Source organism: Lithobates pipiens, unplaced genomic scaffold, assembly GCF_037356315.1.
Source record: "Lithobates pipiens isolate NorthernLeopardFrog02 unplaced genomic scaffold, aLitPip1_a1.2 Scaffold_13, whole genome shotgun sequence".
NCBI classification, from domain to species: Eukaryota; Metazoa; Chordata; class Amphibia; order Anura; family Ranidae; genus Lithobates; species Lithobates pipiens.
The window spans coordinates 181642209-181669113 of NW_027507718.1; the positions used below are offsets into that span (position 1 = coordinate 181642209).

Sequence of the window (26905 nt, forward strand, 5' to 3'; positions counted from 1 at the left end):
GTGGGCGCTGCATTCCTAGCAATTGTGGGTCTGCAGATAGACACTGATCCTTGTTTTGCTTCACAGTTCTTTATTTAAAATTTTAAGTTTTTTTTTTTCCTGAAGCTTCCCTCTTAAAGTGAAGGTGCGTGTTATACGTCAATAAATATGGTGTATCCAAATAATACACTTGAGTTCATCTATTCACCACACACAGCCACAAAGGCAAGAGAATTCTTGTTGGGCCGTGTATTAGTGCTCGGATGGACACGCTTAGACCGAATTTTAATGGTTCAAAGAATGTCAGGCAAAATGGTCGGCCCTCGCGCATGTTCAGTTCATCAAATCTGGCCCTTTTGAAAAAAGTTTGGACATCCCTGTCCTACATAATTTGTACTTGTTTATTTGCAATCTTCTCTACATCCATTCAAAGTCCAGAATTTATATGAGCTGTCAGAAAACAGGGGGTGGAGAGATAAAGTTACATTCTGCAGAGCTCAGTGAGGGGAGCTCTGAGAGCTGATTGGAGTGAATGGACACATTCAGCAGGAGCTCTCTCCCCTGTCACCTTTTTTTACTTGGTGTCAGAAAAGCTTGTCAGAAGTGACTCATGATAATACAGTAGCAGAACGAAACAGCAGACAGAAAAGACACTTAGTGCTTTGGACCAGTGGCGGCCCATCCATTAGGGTTGCAGGGGCACCACCCCCCTCCAATCCATGCTCCCGACCCCTAATCTCCATGCAGGGCAGGGGTTTTAATGAGGTTTTTTCTTGTTTTAAAGCACGTGATTAGAGCCGGAGGCTCTAATTGGCTTCAAAAAGGGTGGACTCGGGGCGAAGATCACTGCGCCCGAGCCCACCCACATGTGTGACATTAGAGAATGACCGGCCAATCAGGAAGCCGGTCCTGAGACCAGATTGGCCATGAGTCTTAGGACGGGTCTTAGGACCCGCCTCCTGTTCGGCTGTGAGGAAAAGCATTGGCCCCGGCAGCAGCAGTGTCTTATAGCAGCCCCGGATTCAGCAGAGCATTGCCAACCTCGTCCTCCTCCCCACACCTCTACGGCAGTAAGATAAGGCCATGGATGGCCGTGAGAGAGGATCACAGTCTATCGAGCAGCGGGAGGTGGGGTGGTGGCATTGAGAGAGGATCACGGCCTATTGAGCGGAATGGCGGACATGGGTGGCAGTGAGAAAGGATCGCGGCCTATGGAGCGGCGGAGGGGGGGTGGGGTTGCTTAGGTAAGAGAGGATCACTTTGATCTATCGAGAGCCACATGAGGGGGGGTGCGAGTGAGGGGACAAGGTCTGCTTGCCGCCCCCCAAAATTTAACCACCGCTTTGGACTGAAACAAGTAAGCACTATAGAGGAATATGCTTTGTTCATATTTCATGTCTGATGTTTACAACCACTTTAAACCTTGGTACTGGAACTCTACAGGAACTTTGAAGTCCTGAACAAGGGCACAAGCAGTTTGTATTACTATTTGTGCAACACAGGTAAAAAGCTGGAAAATGAAATACTAGCTGCATCTCCAGCCTTTGTCCTGTGCTATCATACATGTCCATAGTATTGGCCTGTGCAGGTAGAAATCATATAGATCAAATATATTGTGCATTGTATTGCAATTAAGTGCTGGAAGCAGCTTGGATTCAGCAAACGCCTTTACTTTTTTGGAGGATTAACAATGCATGTCCTACAGCATTGGAAACATGAACAGGAACAAGCATACAAGTACATGCTTAAATGCAGACGGTACATCCTGTGATTGCATTACCACAGAGAATACACACTATAATACTGCAGTGCCACCTGCTGGATAGAAAGTTATAATCTGTGTATATATATATATATATATATATATATATATATATATATATATATATATATTGTATAGTCACAGGTGAAAGCAACTTTACATTGCATGCTGTTGTTCTTCCAACCAAAACAATCCTTGGTTCCCTTGTGAGATCCTCAGGATTCTATTGCATAGCTATATAATATCCAGAGATAACTGTACCAATTTAATGCACATTTCCCATAGGTAGATTGGAACCATGCTAAACTCCTGACAATTTACAAAACTGTTGGCACCCACTTTAATCCTTAAAGCCACTGCACTGCTAAAATGAATAACATTTGTATTCTTTTATTCTTCAGGTCTTGGGGTAATTTAAATCTTTGTGACTTGCCATGTACTTGCTTACTCGACAATAGCATTTTATTCGCTTTGCATACCAAAACTATTTTTGTACCCTTTCTAACCATACACATAGGGCCTTTATTTGGTCATTAGTTTTTTTTTAAATACCTTAGATATATTTTTCAAATATTCAGAGAAATGGACGAAGTGCATGTTAAAAAAATGTTGTAAATGTAATATTATTCAAAATGTGTCATGAAATTATTTTATCACGTTTATATTGAAAACAGTGACTAAATATGTGTAGGTATTGATACATAGGTCAACATTGTATGGTTAACAAGCAAGTGTGTTCAACGTATTTTATTATTCAAGATATTAGGCATTTTCGATTACTGTGCGCTGAAATCAAACAATTCATACTTTACACACTTTTTTTCACACCTGTCACAGATCTCTTCCTCTCTCCCCACAGCTGAAACTGCTGTGAGAAAACGCAAGCTGCTAAAATGTAACAGGCAGTTGAAAAGTTTTTTGCCAGGTACAAATTTTCCTTTGATCACCATGATTCGTTATTTATGGTGATCACATGATCTGTCACCATGTAGAGTGATCACAGATCAATCAGACAGCGTCTCAAGCTGAACTATGCATCGGTCTGCGAAAGATCAAAGCAATCTCTGCAGCCTGCTGTACCTGAAATTGACAGAATTGGATGGTCTCCTGCATGAAGGATGATGCTGGTGGGTCGTGAAGGGTTTAAATAAGCAGCCCTCGCAAAGCAGATGTTTAATATCAATCTGAAGGTGTATTATACCACTGCCAATCACTCTAATTTTGTAGAAGAGCTGGAAAAATCTTCTGAATCTGACACTTTTGGGAGCACCGGACACCTGGTCCCCCACCATGCACTGTGGTGGCTCCCACTGGCCCCTGCAACACTACTGTATCCTTTAGCCCTTGTACACACGGTCGGACATTCCAACAACAAAATCCGTTGGATTTTGTCCGACTGATTTTGTCCGAAACTGGTGTTGCATACACACGGTCGGACAAAGTTGTCGGAAAATCCAATCGTTCGGAACGTGATGACATTTGGTCGTTGCGACCGGACTACGCTGCGGCTAGTAACCAATAGCTTTCGTCTAGGAATTTGATCTGAGCATGCGTGGAACTTTGTCCGATCGGAATTCTCTACAAACGATCGGACAAAGTCCGATCGGATCATGTTGTCGGAAAATGTTATAGCGCTGCTCTAAAACTTTGTCGGTCGGATATTCTGATGGAAACAGTCCGATAGAGCCCACACACAGTCGGATTATCTCACAACACGGTCCGATCGGACATTTTCCGTCGGAATGTCCGACCTTGTGTACAAGGGCTTAGTGTAATAGGGGCTGGCAGAAGGAACCAGGAATACAAACACCAATACTCTCAGAAGTGTCAGATTTAAAATATTCATTTTCTCCACAATAGAGGGGCAATTGGTGGCACGAGCAGTGGAAGAGGTAAGTATTGAGCTACATTTTTTTTTCTTTTTATTTTAGTAACAGGGTCACTTTAAATTGAGCAGACACCCACTTGACTGCACAATAGCATAAGTATAATAGTAGCTGCATAGTTGCTAGGAAGATCTCTTACCCACACTTTCTACCAAAAAATCTAACAAATTTATACTACAGGAATTTACTCAAACTCCCATGGACAACCCAGGTGGTGGCTATTACAGCCCATCTCTATTCTTAATCAAAAGCAAATATAAGCCGCACTCCAACAATTATCTCTTCTTTCTATATTTAATTTGTCAAAATATGAAAACTGCATACATTAATGTCTTCACCCAAAACCACCTTCCTTGACGCATTTCAAAATTGCTGGCTTGCTCACAGGTTAGCATTAGTTAGTACCTGGCTGCCCAGGTCAGGAGGAAGGGGTTAATGTTTTTACCACTATCTCTGGTACATTTGCAGTCTTTTTCGCTGGGGTCCAGCCTCCCTTCCGTGTTCTATATAATGGAAGGGGTCCAGATCCCAGAGATTCCCCGGGGTTTCTGGGAAGCTTTGTAGACACTGGAGAAGCAGATGGGGAATCCGTGCTAAAGACTCTCTGGGACCTATGGTTCGCCTGGAAAACTGCCAGGAGAACCTTGTAACATGGACTTCTGTTAGAGCACCATCAAGACGGAACTTTCCCCTAAGAGACTTCATCTGTGCAGGTGACCTGGGGCAGCCACAGTTATGTTTATTTAGGAACAGAATGTCGTTACATGTTATACATGTATAACATGTGAATTGATTCCATAGGGCATGTGAGATCTAGGCATACTACTAAGCAACTTGGGCCTTTAACCATAATGTATGATGTATGTAACAACACTCCTAAAAAGGTTCATGAGTAATTACGAGGAGAAACAGCAGCCAGTCATTTGTGTGGTACCTGATAGTTGACAGGTTCTCCGATAGTGAGTGGGCTGGTGCTTGGGCTTCCTCCCTAGCTATCCCTTTCCATTGGTGGACTAGCATTCTGGAGATCTATGCCTGGTCACTTGGTACGGAAGGATAAGTTTTAAGTGAGGACACACATGAGTTCTGCACTATGTGCACCACGGGACCGCATTCTGTTACTGGAAATGAGTTAACAGAGGTAAGCTGACTGGTGGAGTTAACAGCGGAAACATATACAGTACAACAGAGCAAGTGTGCAGGCCATAGAAAGAGGACACTAAGGAGGAACTCAATGTCTTGGGTACTGCACACATGTGGCTCATCATGGAGTTAGCTGACCGCCTTATGGTTTGACTGTCCTCAGGCTTCGGTGAGCACACCCTTGGGTGAAGTATTACCCTACGCAAGGGATAGTGGCCCCATTCAATACCTGGCATAGTCCAAGAATGCACCCCAAGAGGGAACCTCTCATGTGACTCTTCCTTGGCGCCTAACGAGAGATGGAAAAATGGGGGACATGACGGACCATCTGTCAACTCCCCCTTACAAACACGTCAAAAAAGGTGTTTTTCAGATGGAGTCATTAATGTATGTCGTTTTTATCTTTTGACAAATTAAATATAGAAATAAGATCTACGCTTTATAGAGTGGCTTAGGTTGCCTTTAAATTTATATTTCAGTTTGAATGTCAGGGCAAAGACACAACCATGGTTTTTAGGGTATTTCCAGACATCCCATAACAGCCACCAGATCTGGCCACTCCAGAGAGTTCCTGCTGAAGTATGCTGTAGCGGATTGTTTTGTCTATGGAGTGTTTTGCAGATAGCTTGCACGCACAAAAAAATCATCCTTTCTAGTTGAACGGTGCTATAGATATAGACTTTGAGAAATACCACTTATGATTATGGAAGGAGGTCTGACAAGTAGAGCTTACAGGAATATCACAGAAGCCAGCATGTGAGGCCAAACAAGAGTCCATAGATGAGAATTGAATATTGCGTACAGATAGATGTACCCAATAGTTCCACAGGGCTAGACTTGTGAGAAAGCACTTGCTTGCATTCTTTTTGACCTGTAATTTACATGTAAATGTTTTTTTTTATTTTTTACTCTTCAATGATTCCAGCCAAACTCAAAAGAAACTGTTTAATATTTTACAAATTTGGACTTGTAATAAGAAAAATGGCCAGACTGGGTTGCACAATCAGCCAATCTGCTGTCTCACCCCCTTTCTGAGCTGCTTTTATGAAGTATTCAGGTATGTCCTGTATTAAAATGCTTTATAAAAATCTCTGTATAGTGAAGCTTGTACATGGTCTTTTAAGTCTGTTCTATGTGGACTAGGGGAACAATAGCTGAGGCAGACATGATGTATGTAGTGGCTCATGTCAGAGGAATGGAATGTTCAGGAGGAGGGGAGGAAGGGGCAGCAGTGTGCTCACACCAGGTAAAATCATAACTTCACAGAAATCTCTTTGCCAGCTACTTATCATGTCAGCTTAATCTCTCAGTCCACTCACACAGCTTTGCAGTATGAATCATTATTAGTCTAGCCGTAAATCTTCTGGAAGCTGGATGTATCACTTTCGCAAATAGGTAGTTTATATGCTAATATAAAAGTCAACAAAGTGAACCTAACCTGACCTAAAAAAGGCCTAAGGCAGATATCGCATTCAAAGCTAGGCACCTACAGACACCACAAAGTGCATGCACTTCATCGCCCTAAAGTGACATTAGGGATTGTTCACACTTAACTAAATTTCTAACGCTTAACAAACTATAACGTTAGTATGGGCGTTAGACTCTCGTGTTAATGAGCTTTAGTATAGGTGTTAGACTGGTGTTTTACAAGCATTAATGGCGAGTTAGAAATGCTCCCCAAACGCCCCATGGGCAGTTTTGAAGCGTTTGATGAGCGTTAAGGCACGTTAAAACCGCTCCACAAATGCCTATTCCATTACAAGAAATAACACCCCGCAACAACACCGCAACTGCCTGCCAGAGCGTTTGCAAAGTGCTACCAAAGACTTGAATGGGAGGCGTTGAATGTCTTCAGACACCGCCTGACTCAACATAAGGCTTCAATTTTGAAGCAACACCAATGCTTCATGTTTTGATAATGTGAATAGCACAATGTGCTGTCCATTGGATCATTTGCATAGGTGATTTTAATGACTCTCAAATGCGTGCTTTTAATGCCAGTGTGAACTTAGCCTTAATGATTTTCTTATTCTCCCACAATTATCTATACACTTCGACTGCTGAATGGCCCTCTGTTTTTCATTAAAAAGTTTCTTACTGTTTTTCTGCACCCTTGTAATGCTTCTATGAAGTCCTGAAACCCTCATTTGGTTGAAATGAGCAGTACATGTTACTTGTCATATACACTGCTCTATGAACTCCCATAGTCTATAGTCCCTAGTCCAGTGATGCAAACCTTGGCACCCCAGATGTTTTGGAACCACATTTCCCATGATGCTCATGCACTCTTCAGTGTGGTTGAGCATCATGGGAAATGTAGTTCCAAAACATCTGGGGTGCCAAGGTTCGCCATCACTGCCCTAGTTCATCTCAAGATTAAGCAAAAGAGAGTGGCTACATTCCTACATATAGCGGGACCATCGAGAATGAACATGGCCACCTGTCTAACAGGTCAGATCACAGCAGTATAAAAAATGAATTTGGAGTTTTTGATGAGGATGAGAGCAATGGAAGGTACTTTTTAAGTCTAAGCAAAGCTAAAGGGAGGATACTTACCTTTCCAGTGCTCCCTCACAGGCACTGGCATCTTCTCCAATGTGCCAGGTTTTCGTCATTTTTATTAGCTGCCAGGAGATGATGTCACTCCTGCGAATAAGCACACAGACTGAGCCCAGCCACTGTAGGCTGACCTGCGCATGTGCAACTCAATTTACAGTTCAGCGATTGCTGTGAGTAGGCCGGTAGGTATGTTTTATTGCAGAAGAGGCCTTTCATATCTATCAGGTATATCACTGTGTATCATAGGGGAACTTTAGTTCTGCTTTAAGAATACATGCTTGAATGGATTTTGCAACTAGTTTATAGTCACTTTCTAGGTCCAAGTTCACTTTAGGTGCCTACAGCACTTTCTGCAAAGTATATTTCTATTAACAGAATGTTTTGATGTCAGAACATGTTATTTATATATATACAGCAAGAGCACTGTAACTTGGATTTTATCCAATTACACTAGGCCTACTTCATCAATGCATTAGTCTTTGAGTATCTTCAGGAAATCCTGTCCTTTACAAACAGTAAAGACACATGGAAAGGGCTTAATATAACCAGAACCTGACAGTATTTGTCAATGCCGAGGCTAGTGCCTGTCTACTACTAGGGCAGAGTGAGCATATCTGCTGAAAGCTGAGCCTGTAGCAAGGTATACTCACCAATCCAGGCTGTCTCAGTGCAGCTCACAGTAGGAGTTTACCCTGAGTAAGCTCTGGTGTTGGAAGAAGTTTATAGAGATAGCAAAGGATTTAAAAAATAATAATAAACAGGTTTATACTTACCTGCTATGTGCAATGGAATTTTCAGGTCCATCGCTAGCACTTCTGGCTCCTCCTCTCTAGCAAGTGCCCCCATGGGAAGCCACTCCCTATGGGGGGGCACTAATGCGGGCTCATTCCCGAACTGCGCTGCATGTGTCTTGTCCTTGCCCCCCCCCCCCCACAAACACACATTACAGTGTTAAGGACTGGCAATTGGCCACTAAGGCATGGGGACTGTCACATGGAGGAGGTCACCCAGAGTCTTGTCTGTTACAGCAATGGTGCAAGGGCTCCAACAGAATGGGAAGTGGCAAAGGAGCATGGACGGATGAGTATATTCCTTGCTTAGAGGGTAAGCTATCAGCAGATACAGTCCTCTTGTCCAGAATGAGCAGGTAACAATATCTCTTTAAATGAAAATCATATGACAATAATGTGATAGACAAAAAGTTAACTTTAACATACACTGCTTGCCAAGCTAAGTTTGCACAACAGAAATAATTGCTTTTACTATGTGGCTAATATGAAAAGACATCTTAGGCACACAAGAAACCAGAAGAACCCATAACAGCAAATATTTAGGACATTTTTTATATTTGAAGTTAACAGCTGGACAATGTTTAAACCGCAGAGCTGGCTCAAAAAATCTACAGCTGATATACAGAATTTATATAGCGTCACCACTGTTTGCTCAGGACTTTACAAAAAAAGGCAGTCAGTACAGTTATTAATATTATTATAATTATTCAGGATTTATATAGTGCCAACAGTTTGCACAGTGCTTTGTACAGCATGGGGGTAGACAGTACAATTACAATACAATTTAATAAAGGAGGGATCAGAGGGCCCTGCTTGTTAGAGGTTACAATCTGGAAGATACATTACCATTTAATAAAAGAGGGTTCAGAGGATCCTACTTGTGTGAGTTTACAATCTAAAAAGTGAGGGGCAAATATTACAAAGGTGATAAATGAACTGTTTATTAGGTATAGGTGGGATAGGATTCCCTGAAGAGTTGAGTTTTTAGGGATCACCTAAAGGAGGACAGGGTAGGAGGTAGACAGACAGATTGGGGTACAGAGTTTTACAAGATGTGAGAGGCTCTGGAGAAGTCCCAGAGGTGAGCATGGGAGGAGGTAACAAGGAAGCTAGAGAAGAGGAGGTCTTGAGATTTTTTTTCAAGATGAGGTTGATTTTATAGTTCAGGGCAGAGATGTGGGTGGCTTTTTATGTCGTTGTTAGCATTTTGAATTGCATTAGTTGGGTGAACGGAAGTCAGTGGAGGAGAGCAGAATGAATGGCAGAGAGGAGTAATGGACACTGAGCAGTTGGTAAGGTGGAGATGATAGACTAAAGCTGGCCATACACTATTAAAATTTCAGCCAATTCAGAGGAATCAGGCGAAATTCTAATAGTATGTGGCCCTACTGGCTGCACAGAAGTCGATTACTCAATTGACTTTTGTTGAAGGAGCCGGAGGAAAAATTGTTGACCAAACAATGCCTGCAGTTCATCAACTGCAGGCACTGTTTGGGTATTCTGGCAGCCAGCGCTTGTCCATTAAACTCATTACTGTTTATCTCAAGATGTAATTAATGTAATTCACACTTTTTAAAATGCTTATTTGTAATACACAATTACTTACTTTTTAAAATGCAGTGAAGTATAAACATCACCAACAATTTATGGCGATCTTGGAAAAACTTCAGTCTGTCGAAATGGACATTTTTCCTCCTTAGCTGAAAAAAACTGACAGAAACGTAAAAACATTTTGGCAGGCAGCCAGATTTATCATGGAACCTTCTTTGATGTTGATAGTAATATATTGATTTCCTTTGGCCAAAAATGTGGTGGTTTCCTGCCTGTAACAGACAGAAGTAGCTTGGAATATCTATCATGAGAATGACATGCGCTTCTAGGAAGAGACTGAAAAAAAATCTTAATTTTTGTCATTTGGTCTGTTTTAAATGTTATTTCCTTGATTTACACATGAGTTACTTGATGGGCAGAAACTAATTGGATGCTTTTAAAAAAATAATAATTTTAGAGCTCATTTTGTTTTCTTTCTTTACTTGACCACAAATTAAAGAGTTAAACAGGCACAATGTAAATTCAGTACTTACCTAATTACAACGTTTTCTTGATCAATGTAAACTCTTAAGATGGTAAAAATAGTTTTTCTGGTATGGCATCCTCTATTTGGCGGTAGATAGTCTTATTAAAATATTAAACGTGTTATACATACTTTCACTATGCAATGGTTTTGCACAGAACCACCCTGGTTCTTCTCTTCTGGGGTCCCCCACCGGCACTCCAGGCTCCTCCTCTTTGGAAAATGCCCCCATAGGGCTTTCTAGAATGCCCCCATGGGGCTCGCCAGAACATTGTATTCTGATAGCAGGACTCACTGTTGTCAGAATACACTGATCAGTGGCTGCAGCCACTGACCGACAACATCTATCTTCAACAGAAGTTGATCAACCGACCAACTTCTGTGGTGCAGGGATGGCCACATACTGATCAAAATTAGGCTGGTCCCTGCTGAACTGGGCAAATTTCATCCATCTATGGCCAGCTTTAGTGTGCTCTTTACTTAATTTATCTGTTCTAACTTTTGCACAATCAATAAAATATATGTGAAACACACATATAACAAAATATACAGTATATATAAAAATGTATGCAGTCCATAATAAGAGGTTCTAAAATATTAGGTTGTGCTAGACACCAACGGTTCTGGATGAAAAGCTATGGGTTAAAAATCAGGGCTTTTTTTAGCTGGAACTTGGTGGGACTCAGTTCCACCACCTCTGGCTCAGGCCCTCTGCCCCCTGCTCACCACTATCACCGAAGTCTGTCTTCTGTGTTTACAAGTGACAGGTTCTCTCTCAAAGGTTCCTACAGATCTGATCTCTTGAGCGGCTCCTGCTCAGTGCAGGATGGAGACAAGGGAGATGTAGGTGCACAGGTTGCAGTGCAGATGCCTACACCTCTGCTGGATGCAAGTGAGAGAGGCAGAGCCACAACAGTGTGTGGGGAGGTATACTAGAGACGGCTGGCCGGTTCAGCTTAAAGCATTAACTCTGCACGTTGCATGCAACGCACCCCTGAACTTTGCACTATGTGCATAGCACATCCCTAAACTCTGCATGTAGCACACCCCTGAATTCTGCACTCTGTACATAATGCACTACTGGCATTTAATGCCCCTTTAGGACCATTGCGCTGTTAGTGAAACTTCAACACACCAACTATTTGATGCGGTTTGAAGGGTGTGTGTGGGGGGGAGGGATGAAGGTTTGTGGTTGAGTTACTCCACCTATTTTCTGAGTAAAAAAGCCCTGTTAAAAATGATGATGTGCATGGCTGTCCACTATTCCAAAATGTGTCCAACTGCCTCTGTGTACTATTAAATAATACTGAAGAAGAGGAAAGGGCTAGGTGTTCTGTAGTTCTGGCCTAGCTTTAAAACCCTGCTCCTTCTTAGATACAGTATGATAGGAAGGCCCTGTAACAATAAAACAGGAGGTGTGTTACTGGATTACTCAGTAACAATAAATGAGAATAAGCTTGAAAAAAAAAACTTTAACAGCCACTGCATGTATGGACTGGTAAGCTACACTATATAACATTTTTGTTCTTGGGTTTAGATTTGTGAAAACATTGTAGTATCCAAAATAGGTGAAGGAATCAAGCAAGTGAATTATATTATAGTTGCTCAAGAATAATGATGGGTTTCATGTAGGAAAACATTTTACCCAGTTTTTAGGGTAAGCCTCGTTTACACATGCGCAGAGGCCCATACAGCATTAATAAGGCACGTGTTTGTGTGCGGAGCCTCCTGGAGCTGCCTGCAAGCAGTCCGGGTCAATAAAATGGCTACGCAGTAGCTGTATGGACTCCAACGTACAACCAATTTTGACAGGTGTGCAAAGGCGGGTGCGTAGCCCCGACTGCAAACATTGTGCCCTTGGGGCTGTCTTTCTGCCCCTGCACACCTGTCAATATCATCTGTGCGCTGGATTCCATACAGCCGATGCATGTCTATTTATTAACACTGGCTGCCTGCATGCAGTTCCAGGCAGTTTCACATGCATAAACATGTAGGTGGGGTGCATTGTGGTGCGGAAATAATAATTTACACAGTCAGGTGCAGCAAAGAACTTGTATTAAAATAGGACAGCAACAGTTCACAACAACCCTAGTGGAAAGGCTGCCCAACCGGGTGCACTCATGGTTCCCAGTAATGTGAAATAAGCAGGTATCAGCTGGACTGAAAGCATCTGTTAGGAGAGTAGAATGCGACCTGGCTGTCTTTTTCCCAAATGGGATGAAGTCCAAAGAAGATGCGTCCCTACATTTTTCCACCTCGCCAGGAACCTTTCACTAGTACTATCCCTAACAGGCAGGCTACCTGTCCCTATTTTACCAAAATGCGGTCCAAACCTGGGATACAAAGCCTTAAAAAAAAGCTCTGCCTAACCCAAGATGGTTTCCTGAGTCACATGAGGTGGTAATCCAATTGGATGCTTTCCCAGTGACCCAGGAAGCCATAGAGAAACTCTGTTCATCTTGACTTCCTCTCCAACAACAGTGCTGCTGCCAAAGAGCGTCACTGTCATTGGAGAAAGTAGACTGCACCTGCCTACAAACAAATGCCTCATTCATGTTGAATGAGTCCTAAATATAAATAATAATTCATTTTTAAGCTCTTTATGCATAACCAATAAATATAAGTTGAAAGCTCTCAATGAAGGGACCTTAGGTTAAAGGCATTACAGTACTGCATCAATGGAGGCACGGGAGAACAACACCATAACGTACCACAGCATACAACAAAGCAAAATGTCCTAGTTCTTGGGTGGTGATTCTAACTTTATTTACCAGTAAGGTCATTTTCCAGAAGAAAAATATGTCTTGATCCTGGGCCACCTACATGATCAACTTTGGGAGGAAACGTAAACTGTTAAATATCAGGACTTTCGTGTACAGTAATGGTCCCATGCTAATGTTTTCTGAAGCATTTTGTATGGCCAGAGGCAGAGCTTATTATGCCTGATTGCTTGCATATGGCATCCCAGCTTAAATATCAGCAGCAGTGTGCACGGCAGGGTGTAGATGAACTGCTGCATCCCTGTAGAAGCCGGAGAATGTAAAGAATGCCAGTTATGCAAACAAGCAGTTTTGTCTTCCAGTGTGGAAACAAGAAGTCTGGCAATCTTGAAACTATTAGGAAGGGACCTTTCTCAGTAGCAGTTAATGACTCCAGCTGAAGCTGGAATTAGCAAAAAAAAATCTCTATAACGTGTAATACCAATGGGTGAACTGCGTGTGAAAAGATGCAATATGCAGTTGACATAATAAAAAATGCATGTTAACACACTAATCATTCTTTTATTATGTTATTGTGATCTCTTAAAAATAAACTCTGATCCTAACATCCTTTGATTGAAAAGTTTAAGGAGCTGGGTGGAATATTGTCAGCCAAACAGAACCTGCATCCGATCAGATGCAGGCACTGTTCAGGTATTTTGAAATCCGGCGGCGACAGCTGTCAGAATACAATAGCCGCAGCAGGAGATTCATCCATTTGCAATTTTTAGCGTGGATGGAGGAATTTGTTAGATTTAGCCGCTGTGGAGGACGGTGCATGCCTGTGACGCCCTATCCTGTGTATAAGAGAGATACAACTTGGAGATTTTTTGTTGGGCTTCTTCCTTGGCTCCATATCAATTTACAATGTGGCCCTCAGGATTTCATATTATTGACTATTGAGATGATTGGTTTTGAGCTATTTGTAGGAAACCCCTTACAGCCATGGATGTGCTGACGTCTTGCCCCCTATGTGGGATTTGCGTGAATATCTGTTGGCCCCTTCGGTGCTTGTTTGGTGCTATTTTTCATCTTTAGTGCATGCCTGCATTGTTTTTGATGCCTCCATTCCAGCAGCTTCTTTATATGATAACTTCTTAATGTGTGATTTCTCCTGAAGATTTTCCCCTGACGAAGGGAGGTTTGTGTGCCGAAATGCGTCAGCCTGTCTGGATGTTATGAGAACACAGTTTCGAATTTTATCTAATGTCTATTTGGTTTGACACTTTGTAATGTGTATATTTGTATATATGTATATTTATTTAAATAAAATCATTTTGTAAACTTTGGTATTTGTTACCCTCAAAGTCCCACCCCGCTGGGGGGTATTCCTCTCTTTTTTGAATTATTTATAAAAACTTTATTGACCATATTTACATTTCTTCTTCAGGTATATATCAATCACTTTTCTATACAGTCAGTCTTGGCAGGCCGGCAGGGAGGTGGGTGGATAACGGGTCTCATCCATCTCCACCCTCTTTGTGTCGCCTGCGCATGTCAAGCTGCGGGAAGTATCAGTATAGTCCTTGAGAGGGAAAGCGTGCATGCAGTAATGACTCTATTAAGACAGCACTATTAATGGGAGCCACTGCAAAAACAGAAGTGCTGCTAGGGAAGAAATATCCTGTACCTAATTTAAGAGATTGAAAACATGGATTTTCAAAAAAATTTACTGTATATGTAAGCGTGCCTATGTGATGCTGATACCTTAAACTCAATTATAGGTGGACTGATACTTTAATCCAAGTAATAGCTTATTATCACAAACCCAAATCTATTGCATGTATCATTTACAAAAATCACACATTTTGTTGAGGGTTGTATATGTTATTGGGGCCCATAGAAAACCAATAACGCAATTTTAAAGGCAAATTTTTCTTTTTTTAAAATAACAAACCTGTTATATTTACCTGCTCTGTGTAGTGGTTTTGCACAGAGCAGCTCCGATCCTTCTCTTCTTGGGTCCCCTGCTGGCACTCCGGGCTCCTCCCCTCTACCGAGTGCCCCCAAATAGCTCTTTGCTTTGGAGGCACTCATGCGGACTGACTTCAGAGCTGCCTCTGTGTGTCCATCAGATACACAGCATGGCCTGGCACCGCCCCCCAGTCTCTTCTCACTGGCTGTGATTAACAACAGCAGGAACCAATGGCTCCCGCTGCTGTGTCTGAGCCAGTGAGGAGAAAGAGGGCTGAGAGAGTCTCTGCTCTCATGCATATCGCTAGATCAAGATCCGGCCCAGGTATGTATTGGGGGGAGCTGTTTACAGAAGGTTTAGAGTAAATTAATTTAAAAAACTTCTGCCTTTAGAACCACTTTAAGGCCCCCCTTCCACAATCTCTGTGGAGTATGTATTCTTAACTCAAAAAGATGCCCTCCTTTGCTCTCACCCTCATTCAAATTTAAAAAAAAAATCTTATTTTTTTGCTGCTGTGATATATCTTCCTGTTATTGGGTGGTGTCACGTACCTTACAGCAGAGTCCGAAATGCTGAGGGTGGCCTCTTGCGTGGTTCCGGTCCCAACACCCCTGGTAGTGGGGATAACGAGTGCTGGGGCAACGAAAGGGTGCAGGTGCCTGCAGGCTGATGGCTGGAGCTTGGAGATACAGGATCCTCTCGGAGGAAGGCATGAAGACTGATCACCAGAACTGTTCAGTGGGAGCCAGGCAGGTAAGTATGGGTTCAGGTTCAACTGCAATGTCAGGAGCAGGCAAAAGTTGGCAACTGGATGGCAACAAGGTACATAAACGGAAGGCAAGTTCGTAGTCAAGGACAGGCAACAGGCTGGCAGCCAGGTACAGAATCAGGAAGCGGAGCCGTAGTAGAGAATCCAAGCTGGGGTCTGTATAATCAGCAGTGGTAGATAATAGGCAGGGGTGATCCGGGAGAATGGAAGCCGGGTTTGTTAGGAGCAAGGTAACAGGTCAAACAGCAATCAGGAACTCAGGAACAAGCTGAAGACAATCCAGCACTGGTATCAGGCAGACACTGGGTTTATATAGGGCACCATGCGCCAGGATTGGTGGACGCGAATGTGTGTGTGCGAGTGCGCACGCACGTTTGCATGGGTGCGCGCGTTTACATGGGTGCGCGAGTGCACACGTTCGTTCCAGAACTGGTTCGCCTCTCCCGGGGACACCGCGCATGCCCATTGGCATTAGCGGAATGGGAATTAGCCACTGCTGCATGGAAACGGCCATTAGCACTGTGAGTTCTCTGACAATGCCCATTGGCATTAGCGGAATGGGAATTAGCTACTGCTGCACGGAGACAGGCATTAGCACTGTGAGTTCTCTGACAATGCCCATTGGCATTAGCGGAATGGGAATTAGCCACTGCTGCACGGAGATGGGCATTAGCACTGTGAGTTCTCTGACAATGCCCATTGGCATTAGCGGAATGGGAATTAGCCACTGTTGCACGGAGACGGGCATTAGCACTATGAGTTCTCTAACAGATGGCTACTTTTCTTCTTCATGGTCCAGTTGTATGTAAGAACATAGTCCCTATCGCTTTCTCTTTCCCAAGATGACTAGGGACTATGGACTGTAAAATTTGTTTATTTGTTCCAAAGGGAATTGGAGGGGGGGGGGGGGGGGGATGTGGGAGCTCACAGGAAATATCCCAAGTAGGCAGGAAAACACAGTAATAAGTGTTTGACTTGGTGGGATCTGCATTGTCCAGCTTCTAAATAGCAGAGTGAATACTCTTTAAATGCAGAAGTTCCGTACAAAAGTTTGCAGTGTCTGTGCTATTCACTGTTATCAGTAATCTCCAGTGACTTTTACTGTATTTAGGCCATAAATTTAACATGACAAAATGAAAACATTGTATTTTATATTAGAGGCTTTCCCGTGAAAACAGAAAAGTAACTGCGTAAGTATCAAGAAATCAATGATTAAAAAAATAAGCAAATTAAAACTTGCCAATTTAAATTGTTCCCACTCAAAACCCGATTCACCTAGTTTGCATTTGCTGATGTGAAGATAATACTGCCAGATTTTTTCTTTTATTTAAAGGAAAAAGTATTTGGTTTTAAAAAAAAATGTTTTAAGTAAGGATAGGCAACCTCGGCACTGTTGTGAAACTACAAGACCCACAAGGCATTACAAAGCCAAAGGCATCACTCCCAGAGTCATGATTGGATTTGTAATTATATCACAGCTGGAAAGCTGAAGTTCCCTACCCTAGTTGGACAGGACCTAGATAGAAAGTCAGGACAGGTAGCAGGCAACGAATAGGAACTAAGATCCTAGCCAAACCACAACCATTACCAACTATACAGAGCAGATACCAAAGGACTAACCGAGGTATAAGCAAAAGGAAATGAACAGGGGATAGCAGAGGTCAATCCAAGTTGTAACAGGAGAAGCAGAACAGGATAATTACAGGAAAGTGTCCCAAAGTGCTGACAAGTGGGAACAGACACCTTTACTAAGCCACTAAGTCAACGTACTGAGCCAATTTTAAATTTAGCACTGGATAATGGCAGTGATGTGCTGCCGAAGATCCAAATTACTCCCAGCAAATGGTGAGGGCATATGCTTACGTAAAGCACACTTGCTCAGACTAAAAAGAAAATGGTAAAAGTAGTCAAATTGGAGAAGTGTGATCTAATATCCATGGGTAACCTAAGACTCTGAACGTCAAAATAACAGTAGTTAGAACTATATGCAATAAATCGAGCATGTTTTTAGTCATACTAATTTAACCTGGGAATGGTCCTCCTGTTAAAAATTCCCCAAAAGAAAAAAACATTAATAAACTCTAAAAGTACCCCAGGACCAAATCTGGGAACTGGTAGCCTATCTTACCTGAGCAAGAGGAGATTTAAATGTGTGCAAACAAAAAGGAAGTAAAAGCCTTATGCCGCGTACACACGATCGGAATTATGGTCGGAAAAAGCTCTGATGGTTTTCCCGACGGAATTCCGCTCAAGCTGTCTTGCCTACACATGGTCACACCAAATTCCGACCATCAAGAACGCGGTGACATACAACACTACAACGAGCCGAGAAAAAATCAAGTTCAATGCTTCCGAGCATGCATCGAATTGTTTCCGAGCATGCGTAGGAATTTTGTGCATCGGAATTGCTACAGACGATCGGATAGAAACATGCTCTCAAATTTTGCTGGCCGGAATAGATCCGATCGTGTGTACACGGCATTACATTTCCTTCTGAGACAGAAAAAGATCAGCTTGCAAAGGCCACGTTCATAGGTATTGGAACTAGATTTGGTGTAGTTGCAAATGCCCTTAGGCATGAAGGATTCAGGGGGCTGTCACTTTAAAGATGGCTATGCACCTATAGATTTTTTTTTTTTACATTCAGCCTGCAGGCTAAGCAAAAAAAATCTATATCAATATAAAAATGCAGAATTCAACAAATCCAATGTTATTCCAGGATTAACTTGAGAAAACCCTCTACTTGTAGGCCAGTAAGAAATTATGAGCTGTTCTCTGTATCAGTCAAGTCAGCTTTGAAGTTGCTAGTACTTCAAACTGCTCTGTCTTTTTAGACACAGCCCTAGTCTTGGAAACCTGCTTTATGTGAATATAAAGTGCCAGAGCTACTGTATATATGTCACAGAAACAGTCTAAACTGTTTTGAGCACTCCATCAATCACAAAGCTGATTTTTACGGAAACAGCAGATTGACAGAGATTTTCAATGTAGCATTCCCTGTTCTACCTCACTGGCCTTTTTCATTGGATTGCTGAAAGAGGTAAGGAACAGACAGACATGGGAAGGTTTGGGAGTGTGACTCACTCTGTCTCAAGAACTGTACTTGGTTATCTCAGCATAAGTTTAGTAGTTCTTTTGAACAGGACCAGACTTATAATTCTTGCTCCCCCCCCCCCCCCCCCCCCAGGGCAAACTATCCTGTACTGGTCTCCTACCATCCCAGTAAACCAGCTAGGCTAGAGCCGGGTACACGTTATTTCCTTTTTTTTGTTCAACCCCACAGACCCTCCACCAGCACACTCCACTGGCTGAGAGAGTTGATCGGGAGTCGGTCGAATGCTGGTTTTCCAACATGCTCGTCCGACAGATCGACAGATCGACATACACACGGACAGAATGCCGGCCATGACATTTTTAACCAGCAAATATCTCCCAAAATTTTGCCCATGCGTACAGGGCTTAAGGCTGGGTATACATGGGGAGTTTTTGTTTGTTCAACCAGAAGGAAAAAATGCTGACAGATCCCTGCATCAACACAAAAGCTATTGTGTTATGAAAAGGGGGTTCCCTTCGCCAGAATACACTCATAAGCATTTGCAGCCATTGACTGCAAGCACTGACCAAATGCTGTTTTTCCAGCATGACTGCTCAACAGAAGCTGGTCCTTAGACTGGTAGATGTACACATGCTGAAGAATGGCTGGTTCCTGCTGAACTGGCCGAATTTTCGTTATATGTATAAAGGCTGTAATAAAAAAAAAAATGGATAACAAGCATGATATACTTACATGCTCTGTGCAATGGTTTTGCACATAGCAGCGCCGATCCTCTTCTTTCTGGGTCCCCCGTTGGGTCTCCTGGCTCCTACTCCCTGCCGAGTGCCCCCAATAGCAAGCCTCTTGCTATAAGGACACTTGAGCAGGATAGCTCCCGAGCTGCACTCCTGCAAATGGACATTGTCTCTCATCCCCACCCCTGCTCTCTCCTCATTGGCTCACTGGCTATGACTGACAGCTGCAGAAGCTAATAGCTCCTGCTTCTGTGTGAGCTAGTGAGGAGAGAGAGACCCCGGGAGAGCCGCTGCTCTCCTGCACATCGCTATATCAAGACAGAGCACATGTACAGTGGTGTGAAAAAGTGTTTGCCCCCTTCCTCATTTCCTGTTCCTTTGCATGTTTGTCACACTTAAGTGTTTCTGAACATCAAACCAATTTAAACAATAGTCAAGGACAACACAAGTAAACACAAAATGCAATTTGTAAATGAAGGTGTTTATTATTAAAGGTGAAAAAAAATCCAAACCATCATGGCCCTGTGTGAAAAAGTGATTGCCCCCCTTGTTAAAACATACTATAACTGTGGTTGTCCACACCTGAGTTCAATTTCTCTAGCCACACCCAGGCCTGATTATTGCCACACCTGTTCACAATCAAGGCATCACTTAAATAGGAGCTGCTTGACACAGTAAGGTCCACCAGAAGATCCTTAAAAGCTACACATCATGCCGAGACCCAAAGAAATTCAGGAACAATTGAGAAAGAAAGTAATTGAGATCTATCAGTCTGGAAAGGGTTATAAAGCCATTTCCAAAGCTTTGGGAATCCAGCAAACCACAGTGAGAGCCATTATCCACAAATGGCGAAGACATGGAACAGTGGTGAACCTTCCCAGGAGTGGCCGGCCGCCCAAAATTACCCCAAGAGCGCAGCGACGACTCATCCAAGAGGTCACAAAAGACCCCACAACAACGTCCAAGGAACTGCAGGCCTCACTTGCCTCAGTTAAGGTCAGCGTTCATGCCTCCACCATCAGGAAAAGACTGGGCAAAAATGGCCTGCATGGCAGAGTTCCAAGGAGAAAACCACTGCTGAGCAAAAAGAACATCAAAGCTCGTCTCAATTTCTCCACAACACATCTTGATGATCCCCAAGACTTTTGGGACAACATTCTGTAGACCGATGAGACAAAAGTGGAACTCTTTGGAAGGTGTGTGTCCAAGTATATCTGGCGTAGAAGGAACACTGCATTTCATAAAAAGAACATTATACCAACAGTAAAATATGGTGGTGGTAGTGTGATGGTCTGGGGCTGTTTTGCTGCTTCAGGACCTGGAAGACTTGCCGTGATAAAAGGAACTATGAATTCTGCTGTCTACCAAGAGATCCTGAAGGAGAATGTCCGACCATCTGTTCGTGTACTCAAGCTGAAACGAACTTGGGTTCTGCAGCAGGACAATGATCCTAAACACACCAGCAAGTCCACCACCGAATGGCTGAAGAAAAACAAAATGAAGACTTTGGAGTGGCCTAGCCAAAGTCCTGACCTGAATCCTATTGAGATGTTGTGGTATGACCTTAAAAAGGCCGTTCATGCTCGAAAACCCTCGAATGTAACTGAATTAGGACAATTCTGCAAAGATGAGTGGGCCGAAATTCCTCCAGGACGCTGTAAAAGCCTCATTGCACGTTATCGCAAACGCTTGGTTGCAGTTGTTGCTGCTAAGGGTGGCCCAACCAGTTATTAGGTTTAGGGGGCAATCACTTTTTCACACAGGGCCATGATGGTTTGGATTTTTTTTCACCTTTAATAATAAACACCTTCATTTACAAATTGCATTTTGTGTTTACTTGTGTTGTCCTTGACTATTGTTTAAATTGGTTTGATGTTCCGAAACACTTAAGTGTGACAAACATGCAAAGGAACAGGAAATGAGGAAGGGGGCAAACACTTTTTCACACCACTGTAAGTATAAAGGGAAGAATGGAGGGAGGAGCTGCACCCAGAAGGTTATTTACCCCTAATGCATAGAATACCTGACTGCCACCATTAACAGTCCTACTGGCACCAGTGGCGGAACTACCTGGGTCGCAAAGTCACCTTGGCATTCCTAGGGGGGGCTTTAAGGGACCCAAGATGGCAGGAAGGGGGCACGCTCCAAACCATGTGTAAGAGTCCCACTGTCAGACCATAATAAAGGGCCCTGTGACAGGAGTAAAGTGCCCTGAGATCAGTGGGAAGGACCCCAGTCTCAGAGGAAAAGGCCCCAACTGGGGGTCAGGTGAGCCTTTTTTTGCAATAGGGCCCTGAAGGTTGTAGTTATTCCTCTGGCTAGCAGACAGGGCAGGAGATTTGCACCTTTTTGATATGCATATGAATGCACAACCTCAACAATGAGATGTGTGGGTGGCTTTGTGCTATCCCTTGCTACCCTGTTGCCCCAGGCCACAGTTTGTGTTGGCTAAACATAAAACGAACACTGATTTTAATGCTTATAGTTTTTCTGAGTTGTTCTAAAGCTGTGGTCATATACAAGTAGAATTTCAGTGGAAAAATGTTCCTTTTCTGAAACATTTTCTAATGCTAGTGGGGTCAAATTGAAAACCAACAAATTTGTTTTTGACCATAGTGAGAGAAAATTTGAAGGAGCAGGATGGAAATTTTTTCTTGAAGGAACAAAATGCTAACTGTGAATGTGGTTTCCATTTGGGAAAAATTGTACATATTGTAATGAAACCTGTTTAATACTTCTAGGATTCTATTGAAACAGCGGGTCTAAATAAAATTTTAAGAGTTTTCCAATGAAATTTTTTTACTCAAGAGCTGCAGTAGCTGTAGCCCTACAACAAAGTAGAATCTAATTGGTAATATATGTGAGTTTCAGTATGACCTATGTTGAGATCTATTTAATTCAACAGCTGGATCACGTATACTAGAAAGTTGAAATATATAAAATAAATTTCTTGTAATAAATTACAGAATGTGTAAACAGGAAGTGTTGGCCAGAGCGTGAGACAGCACTTCACTTCACTGTTCTGTTGGAGATAGGGAAAATTGTTAGTAACTAGAAAAGCATGCAGTCAGAAGCAGGAAGTTGTGATGTAAATGAACTGCCAGGAGCAAAAGATTTTTTTTTCAGACTCCAGCACTGCAGACGACACATTTCACAAGAATGTCACCTGGTTTTGTTATTTGCCCCTGGCCTTTCTTAATAGCTAATAATCCCCAAAAAAGGCAAAAGCTGTTTTTACATTTATACATCGAATGCACATTTTTGGATGATAACACACAAAAAAAAAATTTTTTACCAAAGAACTGATGATATCCATTGTCTAAAATATGTATGATTCAGTGATTGATCATAGCGTATTTTTAGCCAGGCAAATGGAGAAAATCTTTACTCTAGCGCAACCTTGTAGTATCATATTCTAGGAGAATGTGGAAGCTGTCATTCCTGAACTATTGTTCTGCAAATGCTAGTTAGAAAAGTGATGCTTCATCTTTTTTTTTATTTTTGCATTTTTACAGTGCTTTTCTCTCTGACAACTCAAAGTACCATCTTGGGCACCACTCAGTTGAGCTATTTAACCTACCAGCATGTATTTGGAGTGTGGGTTGAAACCTATGATAGCAAAGGGAGAACAAGCAAATTCCATGTAGTTTGTTTTCTGGGTTTGGATTTGAACTGGGGACCCAATTGCTACAAGACATAAGTGCTGACCATACTAACCACTAAGCCGTTTAAGGGCTGGACACAAATGTGTCACAGGTAATGGCCCGTTCAAATTGCGCGCAAAAGCGAATGTACCCTACATCTCATCGATTCACTTTTTGTAGCTATATTGGTGTTATATCCTCACCAGCCAGTGTTGGTGCATCTGTCTGAATTCATTTTTTGCTAGCTCTTCCACTTCAATCTTTGTCTGTCCCTGAGTTTGTTTCATTCTGTGGACTTTTGATCCTTTTTATCTCACCTGTATTGGTTTTAACTTCTGATCCTGTTTGTTATCCTGTATTGGGTGTGACTTCTGTTCACGGCTGTTATCCTGTGAATCTTGTTGTTTTTGGTTACTCCTGTCTGTCTGCGGCATCCTGACACTCTCTCTGTCTATGGTTTCCAGCTTGGCAGTCCAATAGGTCACATACTCGGGTTTGTCCTAGGCTTGTGCAATTCGTAATGAATTGTAATTTGGCCAAATTTTGCATCTTTTGGACATTCGGATGCATTCGAATGTCCGAATAAAAAATAACGAATAACAGCGAATACGAAAGAAATATAACGAATTAATTCGACATGATTCGGTAATTCTTTAAAGATCTAATGAAACAAAAGGTCAGCTCAAAGTAAATCTTATAGTCCAATCAGCTAATTAATTTTGTGCCGGAGGATGGATTACTGGCAAAGTGCATTCCTGAGAACTGAGTTAGAAGGGTGTTGTATTGTATTTGAGCCGAGGAGAAGAGACGTTGTCATTGTGTGTGTTAAAAGATTCAATAAACAAATGACTTTCCAAACTACGAATCATTATCACAAATGTCTATACATACATAAATAGCGAATTTCAACGAATACGAACGAATGAATTCGACACTCTACGAATAATAACGAATTATCCGAAAACGTATTTACGTAACATAACGAATAAAACAGAACAAAATGATGCATTTTACGAATGACAAGGAACCAAAACTAAACGAAACCTTCCGTTGTGCACAAGTCTAGTTTGCCCTACACAGAGGTCCATTTGTACTTTCAACAACTCTAGATCCTACAGCCTTTTTATATCAGCAGCAGTGTAATATACTCCTGTGTCTCCTGGCCCTGTATCTGCTCTCCGATGTGTCTGTATTGTGGTCAGATTTCTGTTCCTGCTCCTCCGTGGATTTCCACTATGCTCTTGTCATCAAGTTTATTCACATGAGAAGTTGACAAAACCCTTAGATACATAGCTTCCGACTGTTGCTCATTTGGAGGTGCTTTCCATCTTTTGAGATCAAATCCCTCTGTCCCTCGTGCAGCCTCTGTTGTCCCTCTTTTTGGTCTAATGTGAACATTTCTATACAAAATGTACTATTTTATGGCCAAAGTGTTAAGCTGCTCTAAACTTTTTATCCAACCTCCATATTTTCCAATTTCCTGTCATTTGTACCCGCTATGTTACTGTATCTCTCACGTTCTTGTCTTGAACAACGTTCTTGTCAAATTCTTTCTTTTCTTAAGAGCTGGAAAGATGAAACTGTTTTAGAATTTAGGTCAAGGTATAATCTCCCTCCCTAATTTGATGATTGATCATGGCTTGTCAATTATTGGTGGATACTTTTACCCACAAACATATGTATATTGCTTGTTAATCAAGAAAAGTAACTTGTCAGACTTGAGATATGAGTATTCTGCAACATCCTGCAGAAGGCTCTGTGAGTAACAACAGCAGGCATGAATTCCACGATCAAATCCCAAAAGTGTTTCACTTACCAATGTACGGAATGTGATTGTCATTAATAAGAAACCACCTTCAATAAAATTAATTTTAATTAATACCATTTAGGCTTCATGCACACTGGCTTAAAAACACTTCTACTGAGTTTTGTGTTCTGCCTGTAGAAGCAGCTCAATGTTATCCTATGTGTCCATGTACATTAGGATGATTACAGGCATATTTTGAGCTCAACATTTGGAGGCAGGAAAAAAACCTTCTGGTTCACATTTGTGATTGGAGCTTACTGGCAGAAAAAAAAAACACTCCTAAACTTGTCTAGACTTTGTACAAAAAATGCTCTATATGAGCGTTTTTTACTGCCAAGAGAACAGACGTTCTCTTAAGCCCAGTGTGTATGGAGCCTTAAAGGTCAGGGAGCTTACTCTGATGTCTAACAGGGTGTCTGGGTACAAGACAAGCTAAGCAAACATATACAGCTATCTTTAGATAAATATATGGATCAAATACATATATTGGAATTGTTTTATCTGCTGCCCATCCAATCCTGAGATTAAAGCCAGTCATATATGGATTGAAATTCAGCCGGTTCAAAAAGAACCGGCTGAGAATCGTCCTTGCATGGGTGGGATGATTGTACCCAAGTCGATCCATCGATTGACCTGGGCACAACCAGCCTGTCAGATTTTTTACATTTGATTAGTGTCAGCAGTTACAGTATAGCCGCTAGCAGTAATCATTGTGTTCTGCCGGCCGGGTAAGCCTACTCACGCCAACACCCATCCCCCGGCAGAGCATAATAGCTTTGCTGGGGGTGTGCGCAATCAACACTGAATGTGTTGCTGGGGAATCGAGCAGTTTTCTTTCTTTCCACCCGTGGTGGAAGGAATGAAAACCAAATCATCTATGGGCTGCTTTACACTGATCTGGCTACAGAGCAAGCTGTATGGCATAGTAGGAAAATTGTTAGGTAAAATATACAGGTCTTATCCCTCCCCCATCTTGTGATTTAACAGTGAAAGGAGAGGCAGCAAACTGAAGAGCACATCTCACTGCTACTCTGCTCTCTCCCTCTATTGGCAGTCCCTTCATTAGAACATAAGCACTGCAGCACAACTGATTAGCTCTGTGAACTGCTTCTCCCTCTCCCAGTCTGAGATCTGCACCACTGGGGTTTGCAAGAGACTGACACCAGTACTTACACAGCTTGCATATGCTGTTCATTTGATGTCAGCAATCTCCCTCTTTCCTCCTGGGGCTTTGTTGTACAGATGTGTATCGGTGTCTGATGTCTCCTGAGATGTCAGATGCTGTGCAATAAGTATATATTCAAGATGAAATCTATGTCCATGCTGTCTCAGATATGCTGCATCAATCATCTCTACACTAAGGATGCAACCCTTATTGTGAACCAGGCAGTAGCTCTATCAAATATGGTATGCAACTATAGCAAAGTATAACTAGCCAACACCTTCATTTCGTTTTGGGAAGAGTGGGAAAGAACATGGGCTTTATTTGATTTGTATTGCTGTCTAGGTCAATATTATTTACCCTCACTTCCTAACCCAGCGACAATATTTATTGGGAGAAGAAGTCAGGCCATTCTCTCTAACAGGAAATTCTGCATGGGACATTGGCAGAAGTTCTAACCCTCCATACTCTGCTAAAATTTATTTTGTCTGTGCAAAAAAACACAAATACATTGATGGATTTATAGGTAAAGTTGATCCAGGGAATAGCCGAAGAAGGAAAACATTTTTTCCCCCACTGAAGCAAATTGGACCATGATTTATTAGGGTTTTTTTCTGCCTTCCTCTGGAATAACTGTGGGTATAGGATAGTGTATATGGGGGTTTTCTATTTGTGTGAGTGTGTTTTTTCTGTTAGTTGAACTGGCTGGGCCAGGAAACTCCCCAGACCTTAATTCCATTGAGAACTTGTGGTCAATCCTCAAGAGGCGGGTGAACAAAAAACAAAACAAAAGTTCTGACAAACTCCAAGCATTGATTATGGAAGAATGGGCTGCCATCAGTTAGGATGTGGCCCAGAAGTTGATT

At 42.2% G+C, this 26905-nt stretch overlaps 1 protein-coding gene and 1 long non-coding RNA gene across 3 annotated transcripts in view; one reads left to right on the top strand and one right to left on the bottom strand.

Annotated features, from left to right (window-relative positions):
- Positions 1–10026, bottom strand: part of LOC143974489 (uncharacterized) — a 144527-nt gene extending 134501 nt beyond the window's left edge. Inside the window, exon 1 of the long non-coding RNA XR_013272234.1 lies at positions 9727–10026. This is a non-coding gene — a long non-coding RNA (uncharacterized LOC143974489). The remainder of the gene's footprint in view (positions 1–9726) is intronic.
- Positions 1–26905, top strand: part of TPM4 (tropomyosin 4) — a 106001-nt gene that overhangs the window by 17990 nt on the left and 61106 nt on the right. The window lies entirely within an intron of this gene.